Consider the following 14,885-nt stretch of genomic DNA (forward strand, 5'->3'; position numbering starts at 1 on the left):
GCCATCCTTTGCCTTGATGACAGCTTTGCACACTCTTGGCATTCTCTCAACCAGCTTCATGAGGTAGTCACCTGGAATGCATTTCAATTAACAGGTGTGCCTTGTTAAAAGTTAATTTCTGGAATTTCTTTCCTTCTTAATTGAGCCAATCAGTTGTGTTGTGACAAGGTAGGGATGGTATACAGAAGATAGCCCTATTTGGTTAAAGACCAAGTCCATATTATGGCAAGAACCGCTAAAATAAGCAAAGGTAAATGACAGTCCATTACTTTAAGAAATGAAGGTCAGTCAATATGAAAAATGTCAAAGTTTCTTCAAGTGCAGTCGCAAAAGCCATCAAGCGCTATGATGAAACTGGCTGTCATTTAAAACCGCCACAGGAAAGGAAGACCCAGAGTTACCTCTGCTGCAGAGGAGAAGTTCATTAGAGTTAACTGAACCTCAGATTGCAGCCCAAATAAATGCTTCACAGAGTTCAAGTAACAGACACGTCTCAACATCAACTGTTCAGAGGAGACTGCATGAATCTGGCCTTTATGGTCAAATTGCAGCAAAGAAACCACTGCTAAAGGACACCAATGAGAAGAGGAGACTTGCTTGGGCCAAGAGACACAAGCGATGGACATTAGACTGGTGGAAATCTGTCCTTTTGGTCTGATGAGTCCAAATTTTAGTTTTTGGTTCCAACCGCTGCATCTTTGAGACTCAGAGTACGAGAACGGAGGATCTCCGCATGTGTGGTTCCTACCGTGAAGTATGGAGGAGGAGGTGTGGGGGTGCTTTGTTGGTAACACTGTCAGTGATTTATTTAGAATTTAAGGCACACTTAATCAGCATGGCTGCCACAGCATTCTGCAGCGATACGCCATCCCATCTGGTTTGCGCTTAGTGGGACTATCATTTGTTTTTCAACAGGACAATGACCCAACACACCTCCAGGCTCTGTAAGGGCTATTTGACCAAGAAAAAGAGTGATGGCGTGCTACATCAGATGACCTGGCCTCCACAATCACCCAACCTCAACCCAATTGAGATGGTTTGGGATGAGTTGGACCGCAGAGTGAAGGAAAAACGTGTGCTCAGCATATGTGGGAACTCCTTCAACACGGTTGGAAAAGCATTCCCCATGAAGCTGGTTGAGAGAATTTCAAATGTGCAAAGCTGTCATCAAGGAAAAAGATGGCCACTTTGAATAATCTAAAATATATTTTGATTTGTTTAACACTTTTTTTGGTTACTACATGATTCCATATGTGTTATTTCATAGTTTTGATGTTGTCACTATTATTCTACAATGTAGAAAATAGTAAAAAAATAAATAAAGGAAAACCCTTGAATGAGTAGGTGTGTCCAAACTTTCGACTGGTGCTGTAGCTTTAAAGGGATAGTGTGAGATTTGGGAAATTAAGCCCATTTTTGCTTACCCAGACTTCGATGAACTTAAAGATACAATTTTTATGTCTGCGTGCAGTTTGAAGGAAGTTTTGCAAGGCATTGCTAACTTGCGTTAGCAAAATGACTGGAAGTTTACCGGCACAGCTAGCTTCAACTTGCTTCAAACTGGACACAGAGACATAAAAATGAGATAGGTATGGAAGTAAATGCCAGCAGTCTGTGGACATTTCTCCAAGGCCCAACTCAAGCCAGGCAGTTGTCAGGATTCCATCCCTAGTGGAATCCCAATGCAAGCTTGAGTAGGCCTCGTGTCTGGTGGAGGCCTAATGCCACACAAAAGAGTACTACTGGAGCCGCCTGTTTGAGGTAAAGCTGATTCCCTCAAGAAATGCCGTTGTTTAAGATCCCTTGGTAACTGTAGCAACAGTTTACCTTATTTATGTTACTTACATTATTTATGTCACAGACCAGCAGGAGGGGTTTGTGTGAGTTCAGCAGGTTCACAGTATGGCACACTGCAGCAAGAAAGTGTGTGTATGTGTGTGAAAGCGAGAGAGTGAAAAAGAGCGAGGGGAGCATGTTTTCTGTCTCCTCTTGTCAATCTCTCTCTACCCACCCCTCTCTCCCTATCGCTCTCTCCTCTCTCTCTACCCTTCTCTCTCTCTACCCCTCGCTCTCTCTTCTCTCTCAACCCCCCTCTCTCTACCCCTCTCTCTCTCCTCTCTCTTTCTCTCTCTTGCTCTCTACTCTCTCTCTACCCCTCGTACTCTCTCTTCTCTCTCTACCCTTCGCTCTCTCCCTATCACTCTCTCTCTCTTGCTCTCTACTCTCTCTCTACCCCTCTCTCCTCTCTCTCTCCTTCCCTCCTCTCTAGCAGCCCACATACGTTGCTCTGACACACTGCGCCAACCACTATGTATTATTACTCCTTGTCTCGATGCTGTGCTTGCTCTCCCCTCCTAACTGGCGTCAGCAGTGTCGGAGTGACTTCTCTCACTCCCTTCATCTCTCACCCCTCCACAAACTGGTATCGTCTCTAGCATTCCTCACATTATTTAACAGGGTTAAACTTACAGCGTTGTTATTGGGAATTGCATAGACGGGCAAGAAGAACAATGCAACAGGTGATGTGTGGGCTCCCGAGTGGCGCAGTGGTCTAAGACACTGCATCTCAGTGCAAGAGGCGTCATTGCAGTCCCTGGTTCAAATCCAGGCTGCATCACATCCGGCTGTGATTGGGAGTCCCATAGGGCGGCGCACAATTGTCCCAGCGTTGTCTGGGGTTGGCCGTAGTAGGCCGTCATTGTAAATAAGAATTTGTTCTAACTGACTTGCCTAGATAAATAAAGGTTACATTTAAAAAATGTATTGGGTTCAAACAATGTGATGTCAGGTGATGTGTGTTGAATGTCTTGGGATCAAACAGACGTGCTGCTAAATTGCAAAGGCTCTATGACAGTGTTTTACGGTTTCAAAAACGTGGTTAGATGGGTTTTTGCGGTTGAGGGGTTGCTGGCGCCCCCATACTCGGCACAGTAAAGAGGCTAGAACAATAGGCTGTGTGTGGATGTTCTCTCATTCATGTCTGAGGTGTGTGTGTGTGTGTTATATCCACACCTTCACTTCCCCTTGATGAGTTTGGTATTCCTTCACGCCTCCACACTGCTGTCCCGACGAGGCACCGATAGGGGTGTGTTGTCACAAGGTGTGTGTGTGTGTGTGTGTGTGTGTGTGTGTGTGTGTGTGTGTGTGTGTGTGTGTGTGTGTAAATGGATACCTGTTGGTTTGGTCTAGGAGTGTGAAACAGGTCTACATCTGCATGCGGCTCAGTGGATCTGAAAACAAACAGATGTCACTTCTCCATGGAGCTATTAGAGCCTTCGTCTCCATAACAGCAACAGGCGTGAAAGGTGATTGGCTACACAGCTTCAGTTTGGATAGAACATTCTCTAACTAAGGAACTTCGTTTTCAGGAAGTTGGCTGGTTTCCTTCTGTTGCACTGAGAATTAATGTTTTGCAGCCATTTTGTTTCCAACAGAAACCAGTTGAGAAAGATGGCAACTCATTTATGGTTGGAGGAGGTGCAAGAAGAAAACTGAGTAATGGCGTTTCCTTTTAAAGTTCTCCTCTTTTGTATGCTGGCGACACATTGTAATGGAATACTGATTCATCCAAATCCCCTTCTATAATTATTGAAAGGGCACCATGTAGCATTTGTGACCAATCGGCCATTATCCCCGGCTGGCTTGCCTTAAAAACAAATTATATTCAGACGTCCCCGAGACATTTGGAAATGTAGGTTCCTAATAAGGAAATCGGTCGATATCCAGACAAAGTGGCTCATTCCCTGGTATCAAATGTGGGTGCTAAAGGACTAATGAATTCAGGCAGAGAGAGGGAGAGCAAAGAGAGGGAGAGAGCATGACGGGAGGTAGAATAGAAGAGGCCTGCCAGAGTGACCCCCTCACCCAGACTTCAGGGACAGAGGGGAGAGATGGAGAGAGCCAGGCCTGAGAAACTTTTTCTTCCTAAAGCTCACTCCGTCTTTGTCTGTCTTTGACTTTGGGCAACCATGTCTCCTCCTGATGGGTGGTTTAATGACCGCGGTGGCAGAATCCCTTTATCTCTCCAAGCAGAGGGGCTCTGGATCTAGCAGCCCTGCCATGGCCTTTCCCGTCTGAGATCCAGCCAGCCAGCGGAGGGAGGGGAGGAGGACAGGGTCTGGAGCCCAGCCAGCCTTCTCTGATCCTGGGGTTAGAGCTTAGCTCATCACAGCCTCCACCGGCTGCCTGGGGTTTTCGGGAATTTCCCAAAGGTTACTGGCCAAAAGACAATGACATGGTCTCTATGAAGACTGCAGCATCGTGCCACTTACTCATTGACTGACATCTAGGGCGATGAAGAACAGAGCCAAAGATGGCTAAAGGATGAATGTACCCCAAACAAAACACACTGGGGGTTACTGTAGTAAAGCTGACAGGATCTGTGGGTAATGACGACGTCTTTCCCAGGTTTGGGTGGCCATTGATGGGATGAAGGGTTTTATTTAATGGGTTTTATCTATTGAGTTTATTTATAGAGTTGAATTGAGCAGGGACAATGTACAACAAAAACAGCCTCAGTAAACTTGAGAAAATATACATTGTTCCAGATTTAGCCAGCAGCTCATTTCAGTTTTGGATGATTAGCTGTTAGTGAGAGTGTTGTTTGGAACAGATGGGATGGTGTAAATAATTGTTTTATTTTATTATTTTGACGTCTCATCTCAAGAGCATATCTTCGATTTCTCAACTCACCCTCCAATCCAGTCTTGTTATCCTTTAGTCTTTTGTAATCTTGCTCATGAAGAAGCGATATCAATAAATGTTTTAAGTGGAATCACTTTTTCCATATTTTAATTGTATGTCACAGATTTTGACATTTTCTTGTGTTTTAACAAGACATTTGTGATTCCCAAAATATTGTTTTGCCACCTACACAGTCAGGGACACAGAGGATCTGTTTTCCTACACTTGTGTAGATTGTAAAATGTTTCTTTTTAACGGTGCCATTGGCTAAAGCTGAACTAAACCGTGTATGTTTTGACAGACATTCCAAAGCTGTTGAGCGATGCGTGGTGAGAAGTTATTTCCCCTGCTCTTTTACTTCATTTACCTTTTGTTTTCTTGTCACCACTTTCTCATCCTACTACACTGAAAGGTTTCACTGACTGAAGTATATAAGGAAACGTTTCCGATGACAACTTGTCAACAGTTTTAGCTTTTCTGAGCAGGAATGATCATCTTTTCTCTGACTGTGCTCATCCATGTTTAAGAGTGTAAATGTGTGCTTCTCGAAACCAGTACAACAGTTAACAGGGTCTTTACCCGTTAGCTAAATCATAGCTGATACTTACATTGTTATTTATTGGCGTTAAGCAATTTCACATGCCTCAGAAGCTCAGGTGCAGTTAAGGTCTGTGGGTTTGTGGCTTCCCATAGTGGACTTCCCATTGCTACAGTATCTATCTTCAGCATGTATCTACAGTATGTACTGAATCACCACAACACCCATTATGGTGTCCCTCAGACTAGAGGTTTCTGGGAATTTAGGTCTGTGATTCTTGTTAAAACATCTCACTTTCCCAGAGGAGTGCTGTGAAAACGTAGTTCTGCACGACTATTGATTGCTGTGCTACGATCTGTGGGTTTGTGACTGTCCGTAGTCAGATTTCCACATCTACAATATCTACTGGACTGTATCACCACTACCCATTATGGTGTCCCTCGTAGTGTAGTGCTTTCAGAATGTCTGTGATTCTGGTTAAAACATCACACTTTCCCAGAGGAGTGCTGTGAAAACGTACTTCCTCGCCGCCGTAGATTGCCGTCAACACACCCTCGAGATTGACCGAGTTAGTTTTTCTTTTTCTCTTCTTGGTTCATAGACTCTGCTAATGACAACCATTTGGTTGTAAGTAAGTGAGAATCTTCGCTCCCGTGGGTAGCTTTTTTACCATGCCAACACAATTTATTTAACCTTTATTTCGACATGCAGTTATGCTGAGACCAAGGCCTCTTTCTCAGGTGAGTCCTGCATACACATCAATATACAATATACACATCAATAATACACATCAATATTCACTAAGCAAGCCATTTCAAATCTCAAATGGCTGAGGAGTAGAGAGTGGGAAGAGTTTTGTGGGAAGGCCAAGGTAATAATCAGTAGCTGCCAACTAGATATTGTGGCGTCCATTAAAGGAAACATTGGGCGTCTGTCAGGGACTTGTCATATAACGGGGATGTTGAAGGTGTCTTTTAAAAACAGTGCAACTCTCTTTAACAAGTCTTTATCTGTCTCTGCTCAGCGACGGTTATTATTTCTAGAGGCAGCAAGCCCAAGCGGCTTCTGCTGCCATCACCACCCAAGCTAAACAAACAAGGAAAAAATGCCTGGCTGGCTGCTTCGAAATGTAGGGGGGGGGATCTTGAATTACAATGAATGGAGATAATTTGGGTGTAATTTTAAGTTTGTATTACATAATTAGACCTAAACGTGGTTGACTTTATACTGGTGTGGGAACAGGGTTTTATGGAGAATGTTTTGTCATAGCGTGTAGGCTAAAGAAATCTAGCAGGCAGTGATTATACTGTCAGCGATAGTTGTGCTCAAGCTTGTTTTCCACACAATTCACAGAATCATTGTGACTGTTACGCAAAAGCTTCTGCTCCTTGGATAGCATAGGCCATTATCAAACTTCCTCCAGCAGGCTTTGTATTGTGAGATTTTTTTTCTCTGCATCTTTCAAGGAGGCTCTTGCTTGCTTCAGCTCTGGGATGTTAATAGATGTAAAGTAATTTATTTTGTATCCTTGTAGATTTGAGCATGGGCCTGCAACACGGTGTTTGGAAGACAAGCACACCTGTTGCACAAAGACATTGGTGAAGCTACTAGTTGTGAATATACAACGAAACAAGCCTTGGCTTGGCTATTTCAGTTTTTGACTCGACCGTTCTTAAATGGATTATCTCCACCCTTCTCAGGGTTTTCGCTCAGCAATTAGCGTGACAAATTCGCAACGGTCTCTCACAAACACTCTGAATATCCACCCTGATATTTCTCCTGGACTGAGGCCACAATTGGCCAATGCCTTTTAGGAGCAAGTCTGAGGTTTGTTGTAACTGTTGGATTACATGCATGCTGTTCCTGTACATCTTTTATGAGCAGTCTGTTATTTCCATCACTGCGTTTGTGAATGTGGCTTTTTTACAAGGCGATCGAAACTCCATCTTAATGGCTACGCACGTGGGTCGCTAACAGGCAGGAAATCAATGCAAGGCCTCACCCTAGCTCGTTGAATTCTTCATCCTCGATTTTGGATGAAGCAGTCCCCACTTTACCCCTGTGTAGGCTTGGGCGGAATCCAGATTTTCACATCATATTACCGTCTTTCTCTCATCCTGGGATTTACTGTATTATCGGCATAGCACACAAGGGGGCGCTAAAAACGCAAGAAAGCCCATTAGGCCACTTTTACCAGAATGCTAACAAAACTGTCACAAATTAATTGCGAAATCACATAGACGCTGTTAGATAAATGCTAACGAGCGGGGAAAAAAGTGATAACGAACATAAACGAATTGCAAAGACAGGCAAATCCAGCTCATAAAGTTATACAAGCATAGCTAGTACCTACCGAATGTCGTTTTCGGTGAGTGTGGATAATTACAAGTGAAAGTGAACAAGATAGATTGTGCAAATGAACAAAGTTGTGATGCATGCTTTTCTGAAGGAAGAGCAGCATGTGTACATTGAGCAGATGGGAGAAGAATGGAGGAGAAAAAGTGGCAGCTGTACAGAACTCACCCAGAGCTCTCTCTGACTTCTGGCAGAAAGACATTATAAGATATAATTTAGTAGTGAATTGTGTACAAGTGTAACTTCATCACCTCATGTGCGCCGCACAACAGACTCGCCGATAGATATAGAATGCTATTGCTTTCTCCCGTTGTGCTATTTACAAACAAACACGTGACTGGCTCAACTGTTCTGGGGAACTACGGTAAGCTTCATAATGTAAAATAATGTGACGGGTGAATTGAAGAACACAATCTGCTTTATCTCCTAACGTATTGCACAAGTTGACTGCAGGTAAAAACTTGAAAAGTAGCTACAAATATTCACATGTATTGAAAAACTTCAAAGAGTTTAGACTTTTTCCAAATACCCCGGTATATGGTATACCGCCCAAGCCTACCCCTGTGAGCTTTTCAGTTTTTCTTCCTCTGTTAATGTCGGCGTAGTACTCTCTTTTGCTTGTTAGCCTTGACTTAAGTGGTTGTGTGGTGTGAAAAATCTGTTGTAGGGCATTGAGCCTGAAAATGTTTTAAAGGCCTCTCTCTAAACCCTGAAATATCACTTGGCCAACTTGATAGAACAACTTTACACTTTAACGTGTCATTTTACTCATGGATATAATGTGTGCTTCCTGTCGAACACTGACTTGATCATTAGGCCTCGTGCCGGTCCCGTGTGGCTCAGTTGGTAGAGCATGGCGCTTGCAACGCCAGGGTTGTGGGTTCATTCCCCACGGGGGGACCAGGATGAATAAATAGGATGAATCAATAGGATGAATCAATTTGTAAGTCGCTCTGGATAAGAGCGTCTGCTAAATGACTTATATGTAAATGTATATGTGCTTGCAAATAATATATTAAAGGAATATAGCCCATGCTTAGTTTATTTAAAGCTTACTTGGATGTATGCTGCTTTTATGCGATTATATATGGTTGTGCTACATGCTTCCTGTTTTTACATTGACTTGATCAGTGCTGATGAATACGAATAGGCTACGTAGAAGGAATAATATAGCCTATATGCATTGTTAGCCTACTTAAATTATTTATGTATGCATACTTATGTCAGCCCAGTCTGTTTTCTTTGAACCAGCATCTTCCTCTCTCTGACGGTAGTGGTGGGAGCACTCATCCAGATCCCTGTGATCTAAACACAGGGCCCCCTAGCGAGGCTACCCACTGTTTATGTTCTGATCAATCTGATAGGGCCCCGTCAGAGTTCCGCTGCATCTCATAGGCCCGTCACAGCGCTGCGGCCAAAAGGAAGAAATAAAGGCTCTGTGCCAGGAAAAAAAGCCAGCAGGGATCCTGCTCGCCTGTCAGTGTGTCAGCCCAGAGGCCGGCCCCGTGGATCCCCAGGCTCGCCTGACTAGCTAACCCCAGCAGGGTGGCCCTACCCCGGACCCGACTGGGGAAGGTGACCCCCCCCTGGCATCCATCCAAGGCTAAGAATCCCCTAGGCCTCACTCTGGCTGTCCTCTCTGGCTGCATGCCCAGTTGTCATTATCACCACCAAGAACAGATCTGTGGCAAAATGGCAAAGTTCTCTTTCTCAAACACACACAACACCAACACCACCAGCAACTCTGTTACTGCTCAGCTAGTCCTCTCACATAGCAGACAGAACTCAGTTTAAGGTTAAACAACAGGGGTCGTCTTTCAGAAAGAAACTTGCAATCAGATCCCATCACACTTACCAAACAGGTGTACTAGCTAACCCACTATGTGAGCAGAATGACATCTAGGGGGTCAAGTCAATGGGGAGGAAGACAGAGGAATGACTGCATTTCATACAGCAGCAACAATAAACAAAGTGGTGGATCTCTGTGGGTGGCCACTGTCTCTGTGGGTGGCCACACACACACACACATGCACACACATCCGTCTCCACTGCCTCCGAGCGTACGTGACTGACTGTGACCGCGCTTCTCTCCGTTGGATGACCTCCATCTTGCTCCACTAGAGGAGAAAGGGTTTATGGGTAGTATGTTGCGGCGACGGTGGCTTCTGGTTGGCTGCCCTTGTCCTCCTTATCTCATCCACTGTTGTTTTGGCTGCACAACACACTCTGCTCAACAGATTGCTCTATGCTATAGGCTAGCTCCTGTACTAGGCCTTTGACTTATGTTAGTGGCTATAGGCTAGCTCCTGTACTACAACTTTGACTTATGCTAGTGGCTCTATGCTATAGGCTAGCTCCTGTACTACACCTTTGACTTATGCTATTGGCTCTATGCTATAGGCTAGCTCCTGTACTACACCTTTGACTTATGCTAGTGGCTCTATGCTATAGGCTAGCTCCTGTACTTTAACTTTGACTTATGCTAGTGGCTCAAAGCTATAGGCTAGCTCCTGTACTTTAACTTTGACTTATGCTAGTGGCTCTAAGCTATAGGCTAGCTCCTGTACTTTAACTTTGACTTATGCTAGTGGCTCTAAGCTATAGGATAGCTCCTGTACTTCAACTTTGACTTATGCTAGTGGCTCTATGCTATAGTTTAGCTCCTGTACTTCAACTTTGACTTATGCTAGTGGCTCTATGCTATAGGCTAGCTCCTGTACTTCAACTTTGACTTATGCTAGTGGCTCTATGCTATAGGCTAGCTCCTGTACTACGACTGACTTACGCTAGTTTAATACTCTGTCTCCTGTCTATCACTCTGTTTACAATGGAGGCAGTTGTTTCTTTCCCAAAAGCATGTACCTGCCACAAATGCCTCTTCGTGAGTCTAAATGAGAACGCCTGTTCCGACCGTAAGATTGTGTTTCGCAGTCACTGAAGTGTCTGTTTTTCTTTCGTTGTCTTTTCTTCTGTCCTTGTGTCCATAAGATGGATGATAATGATAGAGATGAAGTCGGGGGTAGAATGTGGGATGTGGTCCACCTGTCACACAGGTGTCGGCTTTGGCTTGTTTTGAGCCCTCGCCTGATGACAGTCGCAGGCTGTTGATGATATACTTCACTGTTGTTGCTGCGGCTGGTTTATAAATTGGCTCTGAATTTTAAACCAAATAGGAATGTAGCTGTGGGGGGAGTGCATAAATCAAATGTAGATTGTCCTCCTTTCACTCCACAATCGCTCCTGAATTACAAGGAAGATGGTTGAGTAACCTACCGTTGTTTTCAAGATCCACCATATTATTAGCGCTTCTACTAAACCACCTTGCATAGACAGAATCCAGAAACGACAGTATTTTACAGTCCAGACATGTTTTCACTTTTGAGGTTCCCTCAACCTAATAACCTGTACCCAACCTGGCAACCCCAACCCAACCTGACAACGCCAACCCTACCTGGCAACCGACACCCAATCTTATTTGGCAACATAGTCTGACGTGATGCAGCCCTCAGGTATTCGTTACCTTTGGTTGCCCTCATTCAGATTAAGCAGCATGAATCATCATAGTTATGCAGCATGCTTGGATCTGTAGTCAACATAAAGCCTGCATACATTCCTATTGTCTGCTAGGGGGGTTAGTACATGGGAAATTCAAATAACATGTACTGGCTGACCAAACCTATACTTCCACAGTATTAGCAGAGCTCTCCTTGCAAGACAGTAGCAGTAATCAGTATTGTGTCATATTTTGTGTCAATGCAATGTTTTTCTCTGACTAGGCTATGAGTAAATCCTTTGCAACAAAACAGGTAGCTCAGATCACACCTGCTATTACAGCTGATTTCGACCAGTATTATTTATCATCTCAATCGATGGGTTTAATGAGATGCGATGCCGGGGCCACCCTTTAAAACAGCCATTCCTATTCATGAGCTTTCCGGACTTTGAAAGCGAGTTTGTGAGGCTTTTAGTCAAGCCGGGTGTCCAAATCCTGCCCCATTTTTCAGAGCAGACGTAAGAGGCACAGCCTGGCCCTGAGCGTGTGCCAAAACAAGAAACGAGTGAAATGTCTAGCTTTAATTTCAGAGATGAGGGGGGAGTTGGAGGAGAGTGTGGGATGGGGTTTGGCTCATTTCATGGGAAAGGAGACGTCTTGGCTGGGTGTACTACAGTCCAGTCCAGCATGTGCACTAATCATGACCTGGTGCAGGCTGGGAAAAGGACAGGAAAACAACAATGTGTTATCACACTAAACCAGAACACCAGGAATATTCTATTCTATTCTATTAGAAGCAGTACTTGATTGGATTAATGGCTGAAGACTGTAGGCTATATCAGACAAAGAGTGAATGAATTAACTGATAAGGAATTGCTTGTTTTTTTTGGGAGCACAACCACAAGGGAGAGAGCATTGTAACTACAGGTGTGTAAGGCTATTTTAGCACTTGTTAGTCTTAAGTAGGCAGCCAAGCAACCGCAATTAGTGCGAGCAGGCGTTGTTTAGTGGTTATTAGGTCTGGAAACCTTAAATAAAAACTCCCATTTAAAATTCTCATGATGGGAATGGGATGCAGCCATGTTGTTACAACTGTCATTATAAAATTAATTATACACCCTCTCTCTGCAGTCTCCAACTCCAGCCAGAATGTTTCAGGTGTGCTCACGCATACCCAAAAAAACTCTGTCAACAAAGGGACGAAGGAAAGCAGGAAACCGCCGGAGGTCCTGGAGAGTTATAAATAGGGCTGGCGCTTCGCCCTTCCCAGGGTGTGTGCGCTTTGCCCTTGACTCGTTCCACCTTAAAAAGCACTAGAAAGACGATTTCAACACCCACAATCTCAGATTGTTCTGAAATCATTTCTGTAGTAAGAAACTGATAAGATTAGCATTCCTGAAACATTATTTTGTTGAAAGATAAATCAAATTGTCTTATCTGTTTCTAACTACAGAAACCATTTCAGTGCAATCTGAGATGGTGGGATGGATTGAAATGACCCTCTTCACACCTTTCCAACGGTCCTCTTCCTAAAACAAACTCAGGAGATCTTCCTGTGCCATACCCTGCCTTACCATACCATACCTTACCCTGCCTTACCATACCCTACCTTACCATACCTTACCCTGCCTTACCATACCCTGCCTTACCATACCTTACCCTGCCTTACCATACCATACCTTACCCTGCCTTACCATACCATACCTTACCCTGCCTTACCATACCTTGCCCTGCCTTACCATACCCTACCTTACCATACCTTACCATACCTTACCCTGCCTTACCATACCATACCATACCCTGCCTTACCATACCATACCTTACCCTGCCTTACCATACCCTACCTTACCATACCTTAACCTGCCTTACCATACCCTGCCTTACCATACCTTACCCTGCCTTACCATACCCTGCCTTACCATGCCATACCTTACCCTGCCTTACCATACCCTGCCTTACCTTACCTTACCCTGCCTTACCATACACTGCCTTACCTTAACTTACCCTGCCTTACCATACCCTGCCTTACCATACCATACCCTGCCTTACCATACCCTGCCTTACCATACCATACCCTGCCTTACCATACCCTGCCTTACCATACCCTGCCTTACCATACCCTGCCTTACCATACCCTGCCTTACCATACCCTGCCTTACCATACCTTACCCTGCCTTACCATACCCTGCCTTACCTTACCCTGCCTTACCATACCCTGCCTTACCATACCTTACCCTGCCTTACCATACCCTGCCTTACCATACCTTACCCTGCCTTACCATACCCTGCCTTACCTTACCCTGCCTTGCCATACCCTGCCCTGTTGTGGTAATCTCCATCCGGAGCACTGGGAATCTTGTGGTGTTCCATATCGGAAGTCTCCCCTCCCTGTAACAGAGTAGCATAATCCCCTGTGGGGTTAGAACTGGAGCAGAGAGTTTACACACATACACACACACACAGAGTTCCTGGGAGACATGCCATTGGTGTAACACCGAGTACATGCTGCTGAGTGATAGCACTTGACATCATGCTGATATGATATTACATCTTTCCAGCACTGATAGACATAGTAGTGCAGATTGACAGACACTCTGTCCTTAGCCAATCACTTCAGGCTACCAGGTGCACCATGCAACCTAACTGGAGTACCTGTAGTTCAGAGTTAATTAAATAAATGATAGGATTAGTGCTTCCTTACAAGCTGAGGATTTGAAATGGATATGTCCTTCAAGGTTTTTAATTAACACATGATTGGGGAGATTAATGGGTAAACTTATAGGAGTTGTTAGGTAATTTCCTCCGGCTGCATAAAGTGTGTGTGTGTGTGTGTGTGTGTGTGTGTGTGTGTGTGTGTGTGTGTGTGTGTGTGTGTGTGTGTGTGTGTGTGTGTGTGTGTGTGTGTGAGAATGATCTCGGTGATACGTGCTGACAGTGTAGGAAACCAGCCACAGAACAGTGTAATAGATCAGCCTGTGTGTTTATCTCTCTAAATGAGGAGCTGGACTTGGCGGTGGTTCCTCAAGACCCTTAGCTAATTCAGCTGTAAATAAGGCAAAAACACAGTCCCAACTTCATCAGCCAAACTACAGTGTAATAACTACGTTAGTATACACTCACTGCTATTTTATACTACATTTGTGCTACTTGTAAAGTTTTTCGGTTTCTATTCTCATTCTATTCGTGTGAGAACGGTTCGCTGTGTGGAAATTGCTAGGTGTTGCAGAATAGAAATTGCTGGTTGCACAATTACGGCTATTCAGCCAGGGCCATGTGGGTCACTGTCACTCCTCTCTGCTGCAGATGAGAGAAGGATAAAGAAGGATGAAAGACCCAGGTCCAGCTCTCTGTCTGTACTGGACAATAGCCTCTCTACTTCCGTCTAGTGCTGCCCCCTCTTCATCAACACTTTCATGCTTACAGTGGAGCGGTTGTTGGTGAGCCACGAAATGACCTCTCCTACCATCCCACTCATCCATCCCACAGGCCCGTACCCGAATAGTGGTGATAGAAATGTCTTGTGTAGAGTTAACATGATTCTACATGACAGAGAGGCATGTCTCTTTTACACAATGCATTTTTATCTGAACACTCTGTAGTGTTGAATCGTCCTGAACAGGCCCCAGAGCCACGTCTCTGTTGTCTCTACTCTGTACTCGGCCTCTCATAAAACACTATCATTCATGTCAGCCTTATTGTTGGGCTTTGGCCCCTCGCGTATCCCTCGCACTCACCCTGCCTTCATCTCAGCTCTCTGCATTGTACCACTCGTCACGTCCCAGGTTTATCATTCGGCTTTCGGCGCGTTTTGTTTCA

This window comes from Salvelinus fontinalis, chromosome 5, assembly GCF_029448725.1.
Source record: "Salvelinus fontinalis isolate EN_2023a chromosome 5, ASM2944872v1, whole genome shotgun sequence".
In the NCBI taxonomy this organism is placed as follows: Eukaryota; Metazoa; Chordata; class Actinopteri; order Salmoniformes; family Salmonidae; genus Salvelinus; species Salvelinus fontinalis.